This window comes from Pinus tabuliformis, chromosome 5_2 (assembly GCF_031772625.1).
Source record: "Pinus tabuliformis cultivar Carrire ecotype Pingquan chromosome 5_2, CPIR1, whole genome shotgun sequence".
Classification (NCBI taxonomy): domain Eukaryota; kingdom Viridiplantae; phylum Streptophyta; class Pinopsida; order Pinales; family Pinaceae; genus Pinus; species Pinus tabuliformis.
Window position 1 is genome coordinate 574,628,361 of NC_142306.1, and position 12,463 is coordinate 574,640,823.

Here is a 12,463-nt window from a genome sequence, read left to right on the forward strand (position 1 = left end):
ATGAGTCTGAACCAGTACAATAATTTAATAAGTTTTTGATATTAATAAGTTTTGAAGACTGAGATGACAACAACGGTGGTTTTCCTCCCATATTAGTTTTCCACCTTAAATCCTGGTGTTCATGTGTTTTACTTATGTGTGATACTTTCTTCTATTCTTATTGCACCTATATACTGCTTATCAAATGCCTAATAAATCTCTTACATTCTGGTTCAAGGTTAACAGATAAAGAATTAGCTATTTTACAAGTTTACTGAGCATACACTAGTTTAGTTTCTTTTACAACAGTCACATATATATGGTAGTTGGCTTCACTCAAGTCATGTATACATTTTAGAAAAGAAAATTATTATTGTGAGTTTTTAAAATACTGATTCACCCCCCCCCCCTAGTATTTTTCCCAACAATTTGTATCAGAGCAATTCCTTCAAAAGAATCTTGATCGATTGAAGGAAGATCTCCCAAGATGAGCAATAAAGATGGAATGACAGCTATCGTACGACCACTCTTCAACAGAAATAATTTTATATGTTTGAAGACAAGAACCGAATCCTATCTTCAGTATCTAGGAGTAGACATTTGGGAAATTATGTAAGGGGTTACCAATATCCAGCTACAGTTCCCACAGATGCAGCATAAAAGAAGATGTATGAAACCAATGCCAAAGTTGTCAATGCATTATTGGGAAGTCTGACAGAATAATAATTTGTCAAAGTTATGTAGCTAAACAAAACAAAAGAAATATGGGACAAAATCATTCAAAGTTATGAAGGTGATACCAAGGTAAAAAGTGCTAAACACCAAACTCTTAGAATTCAATATGAAATTCTTAGAATGCATAATGATGAAAGTATTGCCAGTTTCTTTCTACATATAGATGAGATTGTAAATCACATGAAAAATATGGGTGAAGAAATAAAGGACACTACTTTAGTAGAGAAAATCTTAAGATCTCTAACTCCTAAATTCGAGTCAAAAGTATCTGCGATTGAAGATAAGCATGATTTGCAGACTCTTACTGTTTTTCAACTTCTTGGGATCCTGACTGATTTTGGAATGAGGAAAGAAGGTCCCTCATAAGTCAGAAAATATGCATTTAAAGCATCTGTAAAAGGAAAATAAAAGGAAGAACACAAGGCATCATGATACATATCAAAAGAAGATGAGGTGAACTTTGTAAAGAAACTTCAACTTGGCACCAGAAGGTTAAGAGATAAGCTTCCCTTAAAATGTTTTGCTTGTGGTAGAGTTGATCATTATGCTACTAAAGGTCCTCATAAAGACAACCATGGCAAAGGGAAGGATACTGCAAAAGATAATAGGAGATTATTTGACATTAGAAGAAGTTATTATTCTAATGAAGATAGTGATGGTTTGTCAAATAGCGAAGAAGGTTAATCTGATCAAGATCTTAAATTAATCGTGGCTTTTGAGAAAAATAATAATGAGTCTAATGATAAATTTATGGATGCTGTAGAGGAAAAATATTTCTTTGAAGAAATTACACAGCTCAAAATTTGCTTGGAAGAAAACAAAGTAGCCAGAGATACTTTGAAGCATCAACTCATAGAAAAGGAAAAGCATAATGGGAAGTTAGAATGTGAAATAGTAAGTCTAAGAAAGGAACTTGAAAAAATAAAAAATCTGAATCTTAGATTTGCTAAAGGATTTGAAATCTTAGATGAAATCATCAAGGTACAATTCTCTCCTCTTATGAAGACAAGTCTTGGATACACTAGAGAAACATATAAAACATAAATGTCTTCAGCGATCACCAAAAGCTATCAAAATGCAACAAGAACCGGTTAGCAAAGCTTCAGTCAGGCAACAAACATCAATCAGGAAAGCTTCAATAATGCAACAAAAACTAGTAAGCAAAGATTCAGTCCTCAGCAAAAGAATAAAGGCATTCCACAGGTAAATCATGTTCACTCGAATCCAAGGATGAACAACAATAGAAGAACCAGTCAAAAGGTAAACAAAACTAAAATATTCTATGATCACAAAAATTTCTTCTTTAATGGAAATTTTTTCTCATGTCATAATTTGGTCATAAGGTTGCTCAATGTGTTCCATAAAAAACTACCATGACTAGAGAAGCAAGAAAACAAAAGAATGAGACAAGAGTAAAGAAGAACACGTAGAATATATTCTCACCTCCTATAGATGAAATTTAATTCTCATTTTGAATTAACTTTGGACATGAAGAATCTGAATGCAGGAGAAAATTACAGCCAACATTTCAAAAGGAGAAAATATCAACAAATTCTAAGGTTTGGAAAAGGAAGGATTTACAGTGTGAAAGTTGTGGCATAGCATTGTTTGTAGAAGGACAAGAAAATCAATGGTACATTGATAAGAGATGCTCGAAACACATGATAGGTGATAAAGATAAACTTATTTCATAAAATGCTTTAGAGAAAGAAAAGAATGTCACTTCTGGAAATGACTCATGTGCTATCATTAAGGGTAAATGTTCTATTTTTCTAAAATAAAAAGCTAAAGCTGGTAATCTTATGTATGTTGATGGATTAAATCATAACTTTCTGAGTGTTAGCCAAATGTGTGACCAAGGAAATGAGTTGGTATTATGATCACAAGAATGTGTGGTTCGTGAACTTGACACGGGAAATACCATAATAAAAGGAACAAGAACCCCAAAAAATATGTATATATTGAAAGGTGGCGAAGAACAATGTTACCTAGGTAAGGCAAAATAAAAATGGTTATGTTATCCAAGATCTTTTACTTACAAATGCATCGAAATTACATATAACAGAGTTAATTAACCATGGAACTTAAAAGAACATAAACAATTCCAAAAATAATACGAAGAACACAAAAAATCATGACACAATGATTTGATTATGGAGTTCATCCTGTTTGGACTATGTCTCCGAGCCCAATTTAGATAATTAGGCCATCTACAACCTTCTCAGAACCTCCCTGATACTCAAGGAAAGGCTCTGGCCTACTACTAGGGTTAGGGTCTGTTGTATGCGGTAAAATATATGTATTCAGCTAGTCCTCCCCTCCCTTTCTCTGACATAACTGTCATATATATAAGATCATGGAGGAATCCCACAAAATCAGGAAGTTACAACATAATGTAGGAATTTACAGGGTAAGTTCCTCAGAAAGAATACCAAAAGGACACCGCTCACAACCAGATCTCAAATCAATACACCAGTATTTTTGACGTGGTTAAAACCCTCAGAGTGCAAGGAGGGAAACAGTCCACGGCCTGTCCCAACGTGGGTACAGACAATTTATTAATCAAAGAATGAAAATTTACATAAGCTTCTCTCATGCACGGATTACCCGAACAATGACCCTCCATGCGCTTTAAATAGAACTCATGGACCAATCGGGTGTCAAGCCACGGATCAAGTGTCGGTAATACCGAGGTGAGAGTGAACCGTCGGATCACTACATATCGTGACCGTCGGATTGTAAGTTACAAAATGTACAACGCTAAAGAAACACACTTTACCTAACTCTAACCTAACTCTATACTAGACCAAGTTGAACTTAACTATATCCTATGTGTCGGAATATCCTAACATCCCCCCTTAAGAACAACTTGGGATAGGATTGAAGGATTTACAAATATGACACAATAGGAGAAGGAAGGAGGCACTAGAGCCTATCCCCCCTTAGTGACAACTTCCTGAACTCCAAGCATATATCGAAGTTTAGTGAACTTCGCCTCTGTGAGAGCCTTTGTGAAGATGTCTGCAACCTGATCATCTGTTGGACAATATTGCACTTCAAGAACATGGTCATGAATGAGCTTTCTGATGAAGTGCATGTGTAGTTCAATGTGTTTGCTGCGCTGATGCTGGACTGGATCTTTGCATAGCTGAATGGCACTTTGATTATCACACCAAAGTGTGGTTGGATGCTGCTGCTCAAAGCCAAACTCTGATAGGATCTGACGAAGCCACAAGGCTTCCTTACTAGCTTCCACGGCACCATGATACTCTGCTTCTGCTGATGAAAGAGAAATGGCAGCCTGTTTCTTACAAGCCCATGTAATAGGTCCTGAACCAAGAGTGAAGACATAACCGGCAAAGTGCGCGAATGTGCGGGAATGAAAAAATCCGCCCCCACAAAATGGAGACTTGAACCCAAGACCTCTACTCTCTTAAAAAGTCTTTGAACCAATTGATCTATACAAAATATTTGAGAGAGAGAGAGAGAGAGAGAGAGAGAGAGAGGGGGGGGGGGGGGGGGGGGGGCCTCGATTTGCGTGCTTGCCTTGGGAAGGCTCTTTTCCCCTACAAAACACATAACACAAAACCCAACACGAATATGCAAAGAAAAAACGAACCTTACGGCTCAAAGTTAGCTTTAGCCAAAAAACTAGAATTTTTAAAAAAAAAATCTCAAAGTTAGCTTTTAACCGAAAAACTAAATATTTTTCTCAATGTTTCTGATTTTCCAAGATCACACTAAGGTGCAGGGAAAAGAGCATACGCATGAGAAAAATCCTTTCTTTCTGTTTCTGATTTGCCCAGATCGCACAGAGTCGCAGGGCAAAGAGCATACGTAGAAATGAAAGGTATAGATCCGGGAAAAAAAAGGCTAAATAAACCGAAACCGAAATAAGCAGAGAGAAAATGACAGTAAACTGCAAAAAAAAAACACTGTATACCTCCCGATCTGAAAAATGACGCAGCTAGGGCTACCGGAAACCTTTTCGCGTGAAACGAAAGGGGTTCCTCACTGAAACAGATGCTCTGAACGCAACAGAGCAGTCCTCTCGGCCTGAAAGCAGTCAGAAATAGCAGATCTAGGAAACGACAGCCGCATGCAGTTCTACCGGCTTCAGATTTGGATCACCAACGGACGCGGCCCTCAAATAGCTTTGATACCATGTAGGAATTTACAGGGTAAGTTCCTCAGAAAGAATACCAAAAGGACACCGCTCACAACCAGATCTCAAATCAATACACCAGTATTTTTGACGTGGTTAAAACCCTCAGAGTGCAAGGAGGGAAACAGTCCACGGCCTGTCCCAACGTGGGTACAGACAATTTATTAATCAAAGAATGAAAATTTACATAAGCTTCTCTCATGCACGGATTACCCGAACAATGACCCTCCATGCGCTTTAAATAGAACTCATGGACCAATCGGGTGTCAAGCCACGGATCAAGTGTCGGTAATACCGAGGTGAGAGTGAACCGTCGGATCACTACATATCGTGACCGTCGGATTGTAAGTTACAAAATGTACAACGGTAAAGAAACACACTTTACCTAACTCTAACCTAACTCTATACTAGACCAAGTTGAACTTAACTATATCCTATGTGTCGGAATATCCTAACACATAATACCCAAGGTTAGCAGGTAGAAGGGATTCATGGCAACAAGTCTTCCATAGTAGAAAATCCAATGTAGAAGAAAGAAACCCATTACAACAACGCATCAGTCTCGGAGGTAGTTTTATCAGTGCTTCCAACTTATCGGCAAACAATCCAAGCCCAGACACAGGCATCCCATGATAACTATGGATCCAATAGGAGTATTCATCGTATGCCATAATGTTTCACATCCAACACTCCCATCACATTATCGCAATCAGCGTGAAACCCTCGGTGCACTGGTTAGCGCTCTCCAACATCTACGGACCCTCCGGGTTTATTAATCATGATATATAATATATCGGGTCTGGTCCCCATATCATAGTATCACAGTCAGCGCCCACCATGAAATCATAATCGATACTTTTTCCTGAACCACATCGCAAGGACCAACTCTTTTGTGCGATTGTGATATGCGATGTATATCACTTCACATCTAAGTCTTGCCAGGGCTGATTCGTAACTCTTGTGGCCTACGATATGCGATATCAAAATCACAGTCGGGAATACCAGGGGACGATTCTTGCTTAAGCGCTCCTCCCTTTCGCCGATATGCGATATGTGGGGTCCAATGGCATCCTGCCACATGGCGCTCCCTTATTCACTGAAAATATGTCATGTCATCTCTTCCTTGCTACATGGAGAAGTCAAACTCAAACTTTGACTTGCTATAACTTTCTCATGTGGACTCGGATTTGAATTTCATTCACACCATTGGAATGAGGATGATGAGTTGTTTGATCTGATGCTAATCTTATCGAGATTTTTCCACTTTGATTTTTGAGCCTTTTGTCATGCCACTGGTACTTTTTTGAAGATCCACCTTGATCAAGCCTCCCCACTAAGAGATTTTGGACCTCCAAAAGACTTTTTAGTCAATTGGTAAGTGAGAAAATTTCTCCCTCACTTTTTCCTCCATCCATCGAGCTTTTCTTGGATTAATTCCTTTGTAGCCAACATGGATGTACTACACATCTCCCCATTGTGGAGTTATGGTCCTTTGGTTGAGTATGATATATTCTGGTAACTTATCTAGATAATCAAGTGTAAAATCATCCACTGTAGGAATCTATGCTACCTCCTTGGTATCCACAATAAATGTAGGTTCATAAATCTTTAGGTTTTCCACATTTAGCACATAGTACATTTGCATATAAGATAGCAAGTCAAGATGAAAATCATTATCTCCAATCTTTTCTAATATGGTGAAGGGACCATATCTAATGGGTCTTAGTTTCTTCCCTTCTCCCTTCATTCTATCTTTGGTGATATGGATCCATACTTTTTCCCCAACTTGAAACTCATGGTTAACTCAGTGCTTATCATGTCAAGATTTATACCGAGCTTGAATCTTCTCCAATTGATCCTACACTACCTGCTGAATTACTTGTATCTGCTAAATGAACTTCCGTGCCTTGTCCCTATAATATGGTCCATTGCCATCTTCCTCCTTCCCAAACACCATGTCCAAGGGATCTATGGGTAGATAGCCAAAACATGTCTCAAATGGTGAGATCTGTGTAGATGAATGTGCTGCTCAATTCTATGCATGTTGCACAAAAGGAAGTTATTCATCCAACAACTTGGGATGTTTCCCACAATAGCCTCGCAACAAGTGTACCATGATGTGGTTGAGAACCTCTATCTGTCCATCAGTCTGTGGATGAAATGTCATACTTCATTTCAGCTTGGGGTCCATCATTCTCCACAAGCTGGTCCAAAACTTTCCAAGATAGCGGGAGTCTTGATCTGACACAATAGATGTGGGCAACCCAAAATGGATGCAAACATGCTGAAAGAAAATAAAAGCAATCTGCTCAGTAGTGACCTAATTTTTACAAGGCATTAAAGTACACATTTTACTAAACCTATCCACAATGACATACAAATAGTTGTGACCTTTCGTAGACATTGGTAAACCTCCTACGAAGTCCATGGACACACTATCCCATGGTCGACTCGGAATAGGGAGTGGTGTTTAGAGCCCGTGTTTTCTATTAGAGGGCTTTGAAATAGAACAAAACACACAACCCTTTACAAAGCGAGTCACAATGTTTTTCATATGAGGCCAAAAACAAAACCTCTGCAAATGACATAAAGTTTTCTCAATGCCAAAATGACCAGACACTAGAGAGGTATGAGCCTCTTAGATTACACGAACCCTTTCACTAATAGGTATACAGAGTTTTCCGAGGTGGTACAATAGATTTCCCTGCAAGAAATAATTGTCCACCTGCAATCCATGAGTCAATTTCTCATATATTTCTTCAAAATCATTATCGTTAGCATATAGTTCATCGTAACTTTCTAACGACAAAGAAATATTTTGCAAAACTACAGATGCAGAAATAGGAGGGTGAGAAAGCATATATGCTACTTTTTTGCTGACACCCTTCTTATATTTTATTACCAAATGAAACTGTTGGAGGAATCCCATCCATCTGAAGTGACGGGCTTGCTGAAGCTTGGTGTGTGACTGAAGATATTGCAAGGGTTGATGATCCAGGTGGATGATGGTATCCTTTTCGAGAAGATAGTGTTTCCACTTCTTTACACTCTAAACCAAGGCATACAAGTCCCGGTCAGACGTAGGATAATTCGTAATAGCCTGGGAGAAAGTCTCTTAATGGTAACAAACTAGATTTCTTTGTTGCATCAATACAACACCCATGGAATATCCATTGAAATCTATTTCAATTTATAAAGGATGTTGAAGGTATGGTAAGGCTAGCACCAGTGCCGTGCTGATCTTCTCTTTCATTGTATCGAAGGATTTCTATTGTTTTACTCCCCACTAAAAGGTCTACTTCACACTAGTCAAGGAATGCAAGGAGGATGCAATAATGGAGAAGTTCTCTATGAACCTTCTCCAATATTGCACTGCACCCAGAAAACTTTAGGCTTCTATGACATTTGTGGGCTCATGGCACTCCATTATCGCCTCCACTTTAGAGGGATATATCCTTAATTTCCCATTACCGACAATATGGCATAAATAAATTAGAGAAGTCTTTCCAAATTCACACTTTGACAATTTCAAATATAATTTCTCTTTCTTCAAAACATCAAGAAATTTCTTTATGTGACACACATGATCCTCCCATGCCCTACTGTACACAAGAATATCATCCAAATACATTAGGAAAAAATGATCAAGAAATGGCCAAAATAATTCATTCATTACCCTCATGAACGTGGCTGGAGCATTACACAGTCCGAACGGTATCACCATCCATTTGAACAACCCCTGCTTGGATTTGTATGTAGTTTTCCAGACCTCCTTCTCTGCAATTCTCACCTGGTGGTAACCACGTGATCTTTTTCAATGCCTTGTAATCCATGCACATTCTCCATGTGTTGTCTTTCTTGGGCACCAACATGATTGGTGAGCTGTAAGAAGAAGAAATTGGTCAAATGAATCCTTGATTTAACAATTCCTGCACCTATTTCTTGATCTCCTCCATATCAATAGAAGCCATCCTATAAATTCCAACATTTGGTAAAGGAGAATCTTGTTGTAAATGGATCTCATGTTGGATTTCTCATTTAGGGGGCAATCCTCTCGGTTCCTAAAACAATTCATCATAGTTAGAAACAATTTCAAATAATGTGTTCTTATGATCAAGATCATAACCTCTGAAAGTGTTAGCCATCTCGACTTATTTCACCCTCACTACCATGAGCATGCACCCTTTACTGGAATTAACTAGTATTTTAATCTGTCCTACACTGACAAGGCTAGCACTAACTTTTGTGTGATGAGATCTGACTATATATTCTACCCCATCCTTGGTGAGGTGGTATTTGTTTTCATGCAGAAAGAAAAAAACCTTTCTATCATATAAATATGGGCTTCCCAAGATGATTCCATATATGTCTAAAAGTACTACGTCTAACTTTACCTCATCAACTAGTTTAGAAGCGATTACAAATCTGGCCCTACATTGCTTGGTGACCTGCAATTTGGCTTTATCTCTTACCCGACCAAGTAGGTATGGACTCGGATGAGGTTTAGTTTCAAGGTCTATCCTTTTCACAAAGGAATATGAGATTAAGTTTGCTTAGGAACCTGAATCAAACAGAGTTTCCACCTTTGTGTGCTTTATGACAACTCAAATGTGGAACAACTCAATTCTCTTTCTCTCACAAATGACAGGCTCATTTAAATAACTAGTGCTTGTAACCGAATTAGAACTATCATTAATAGAAATAGCACCTCTTGCACCCATGGTTGTGATCAATGTCCCATCACCAGAATCCGATCCAAGGTCCTGCGCTGTTGCCACTGTCTTTTGCTTCCCCTTTCCATTAAATCTCTTCAGTCTCCGTTCTAGATGTAGCTTCTTGCAGTGGTCCTTGTCATGCCCATCCTTCTTGCAGTGAGTACACAACAGTGTTTCTCTGCCCCCCTTCTTGATAGTAATGGTCTTCTTATCCGTCCCTTTTCCTTTCCTCTGGAATTTTTCATGTTGAGGGTTGAATGACATCTTCTTGGTTTAGTAATCTCGGTCATTCTTGCCTTGAATTTCAAGATGTATAGCTTTCATGATGGCCATATCAATTAAAGTAGGATCGAATAGTTATAATGAGTGTAAGATGTAACTATGTAGCTCACCTATGTACTTAGTTACAGTTTCGGGCGCATTTAATGAGATGCCTAGATTCAGTGCTTGTTTCTGAAATTCCTCCGTGAAGCTTTGTACATTTTGGCCCTTACCTTACCTTAAATATTTCTAGTCCATAAGTACGTTTTTCTTATAACCCAAAGGGTAGAACTGGTCCTTTAATACATAAATAAAACTAGACCAAGAAGACAAAAGGTTTCCTAACCTCGTGCTTCCCTTCTGTAACTTGCTCTCCCACCAAACGAGAGCAGTCCTACTCACCCAAAGAGATGCTAACTGGAGTTTCACCTCATCTTCTTCAATTTGTTGGATTCGAAAGTAAACCTCTATCTATCTGATCCAATTATTTATTTTTTCTACACTACATTCTCCATTTTACATGGGCAGATCGAACTTCATGTCTAGCTTGAAGAACGATTTCTTAGAGGGCTATTTGGAATTTCTATGAGAGTGATGAGAACTATCACTGGAAGAAGGAGAGGGAGGAGGATCTTCTCCAACACCTACCTGATTTCCTGATCGATGATCATCAACATCCTTCTTCTCATGCCAAAGTGCCTTCTCATACTTTGCGAACAACTGGTCAACTTTTCCTGCCATAATGTAGAATACCTTTTGGAAATTCTTTTCCTCTTCCCAAAAAGCTTCTTCATTAGCCATGTTTATTCTTCACTATGCACATCCTACTTCAAGATCAAAGAAATTAAGTGTTCCTTATCCTCTTCACAACTTGTTCTGCGTTAGCATAAACTCATGCAATTCACATCTACAAAGACCTCCTCTGCTACCAAACTTGATCCAAGATATTTTACTTACATATGGATCAGAATTACATATAATAGAGTTAATTATCCATGGAACTTAAAAGCACATAAACGATGCAGAAAATAATCAGAACAACAAAGAAAACCATGACACAATGATTTGATTATGGAGTTCGTCTAGTTTGGACTACGTCTCTGGGCCCTTCTCAATAGTGGGGAGGTCTTCTTTGTATTAGTGGAATAAAATAGATAAAATTATAGAAGCAAGCAATTACAACCATTATAGCTCCAAGCTGATAGATGGGCAGAGAATGGAGAGCCTAGCTTTGAAAGCAAACAAAAGCATAAACTCCTCACTAAAAATAGTGCAAAAATGCCTATCCAAATTCCTAATTTGGATAATCAGGCCTTCTGCAACCATCTCAGAACCTCCCTACTACTCAAGGCAAGGTTCTGGCCTACGACCCAGGTCAGGGTTTGTTGTATACAGTAAAATCTGTGTATTTGGCCAATTCTCCCCTCCCTTTCTCTAACACAACAGTCATATATATAAGATCATGGATGCATCCCTCAAAATTGAGCAGTTCCAACATAATACCCAAGGTTAACAAGCGGAAGGATTCATGGCAACAACCCTTCCATAATAGAAAAGCCAATGTATAATAAAGCAACCCATTACAACAATGCATGAGTCTTGGCTGTGGGTTTAACAACGCTTCCAACTTATCGGCAGACAATCCAAGCTCAGACACAAGCATCTCATGATAACTATGGATCTAATAGGGGTATTCACCGTATGCCATAATGTTTTGTGCCTAGCACTCCCATCACATTATCGCAATTGGCGTGAAACCCTCGGCACACTAGTTAGCACTCTGCAACATCTACGGACCCGGTGAGTTTATTAAGCATGATATATAGTATATTGGGTTTGGGCCCCTTATCACAGTATCACAATCGGCACTTTTTCCAAAACGCATCACAAGCACCAACTCTTTTGTGTGATTGTGATATGTGATATGTGATGTATATCACATCGCATCAAAGTCTTGTCGGGGTCAATTCGTAACTCCTCTAGCCTGTGATATGTGATATCTCAATCGCAGCCGGAATGCCAGGGGTCGATTCTTCTTTAAGCACTCCTCCCTTTCATCGATATGTGATATGCGGGGTCTAGTGGAATCTTGCCACATGGCACTCCCTTATTCGTTGAAACTATTCCATGTTATCTTCTCGCTACTACCTGAACAAGTCAAACTCAAACTTTGAATTTCTCTAATTTTGTCATCTGGACTCAGATTTGAGTGTCGTTTTGCACCATTAGAATCAGGATTATGAGCACTTCAATCCGATGCTAAGATTATCTAGATTATGCCACTTTGAGTTTTGAGATTTTTGTCATGCCACTGGTACTTTTCTAAAGATCCACCTAGATCATTATGGCACATAAGGTTGGAACATCTAAGCTTCTCTTAAATAAGCAAATCAAGTAGGGTCAAAGTTGTTTGTGATATACCCTACATCACCATACTAGAAAGTACAATATCTAAGTCATGTCAATTCAGTAACCAAACTAGAGTTCAATTCAATGCCAAATAAGGATCAGCAAGTAAGCCCATTGAACTTATACATACTGATTTGTGTGGACCAGTAAGGGAAAAGTCACCTCGTGGAGAACAATACTATATTTATTCATTGATGAC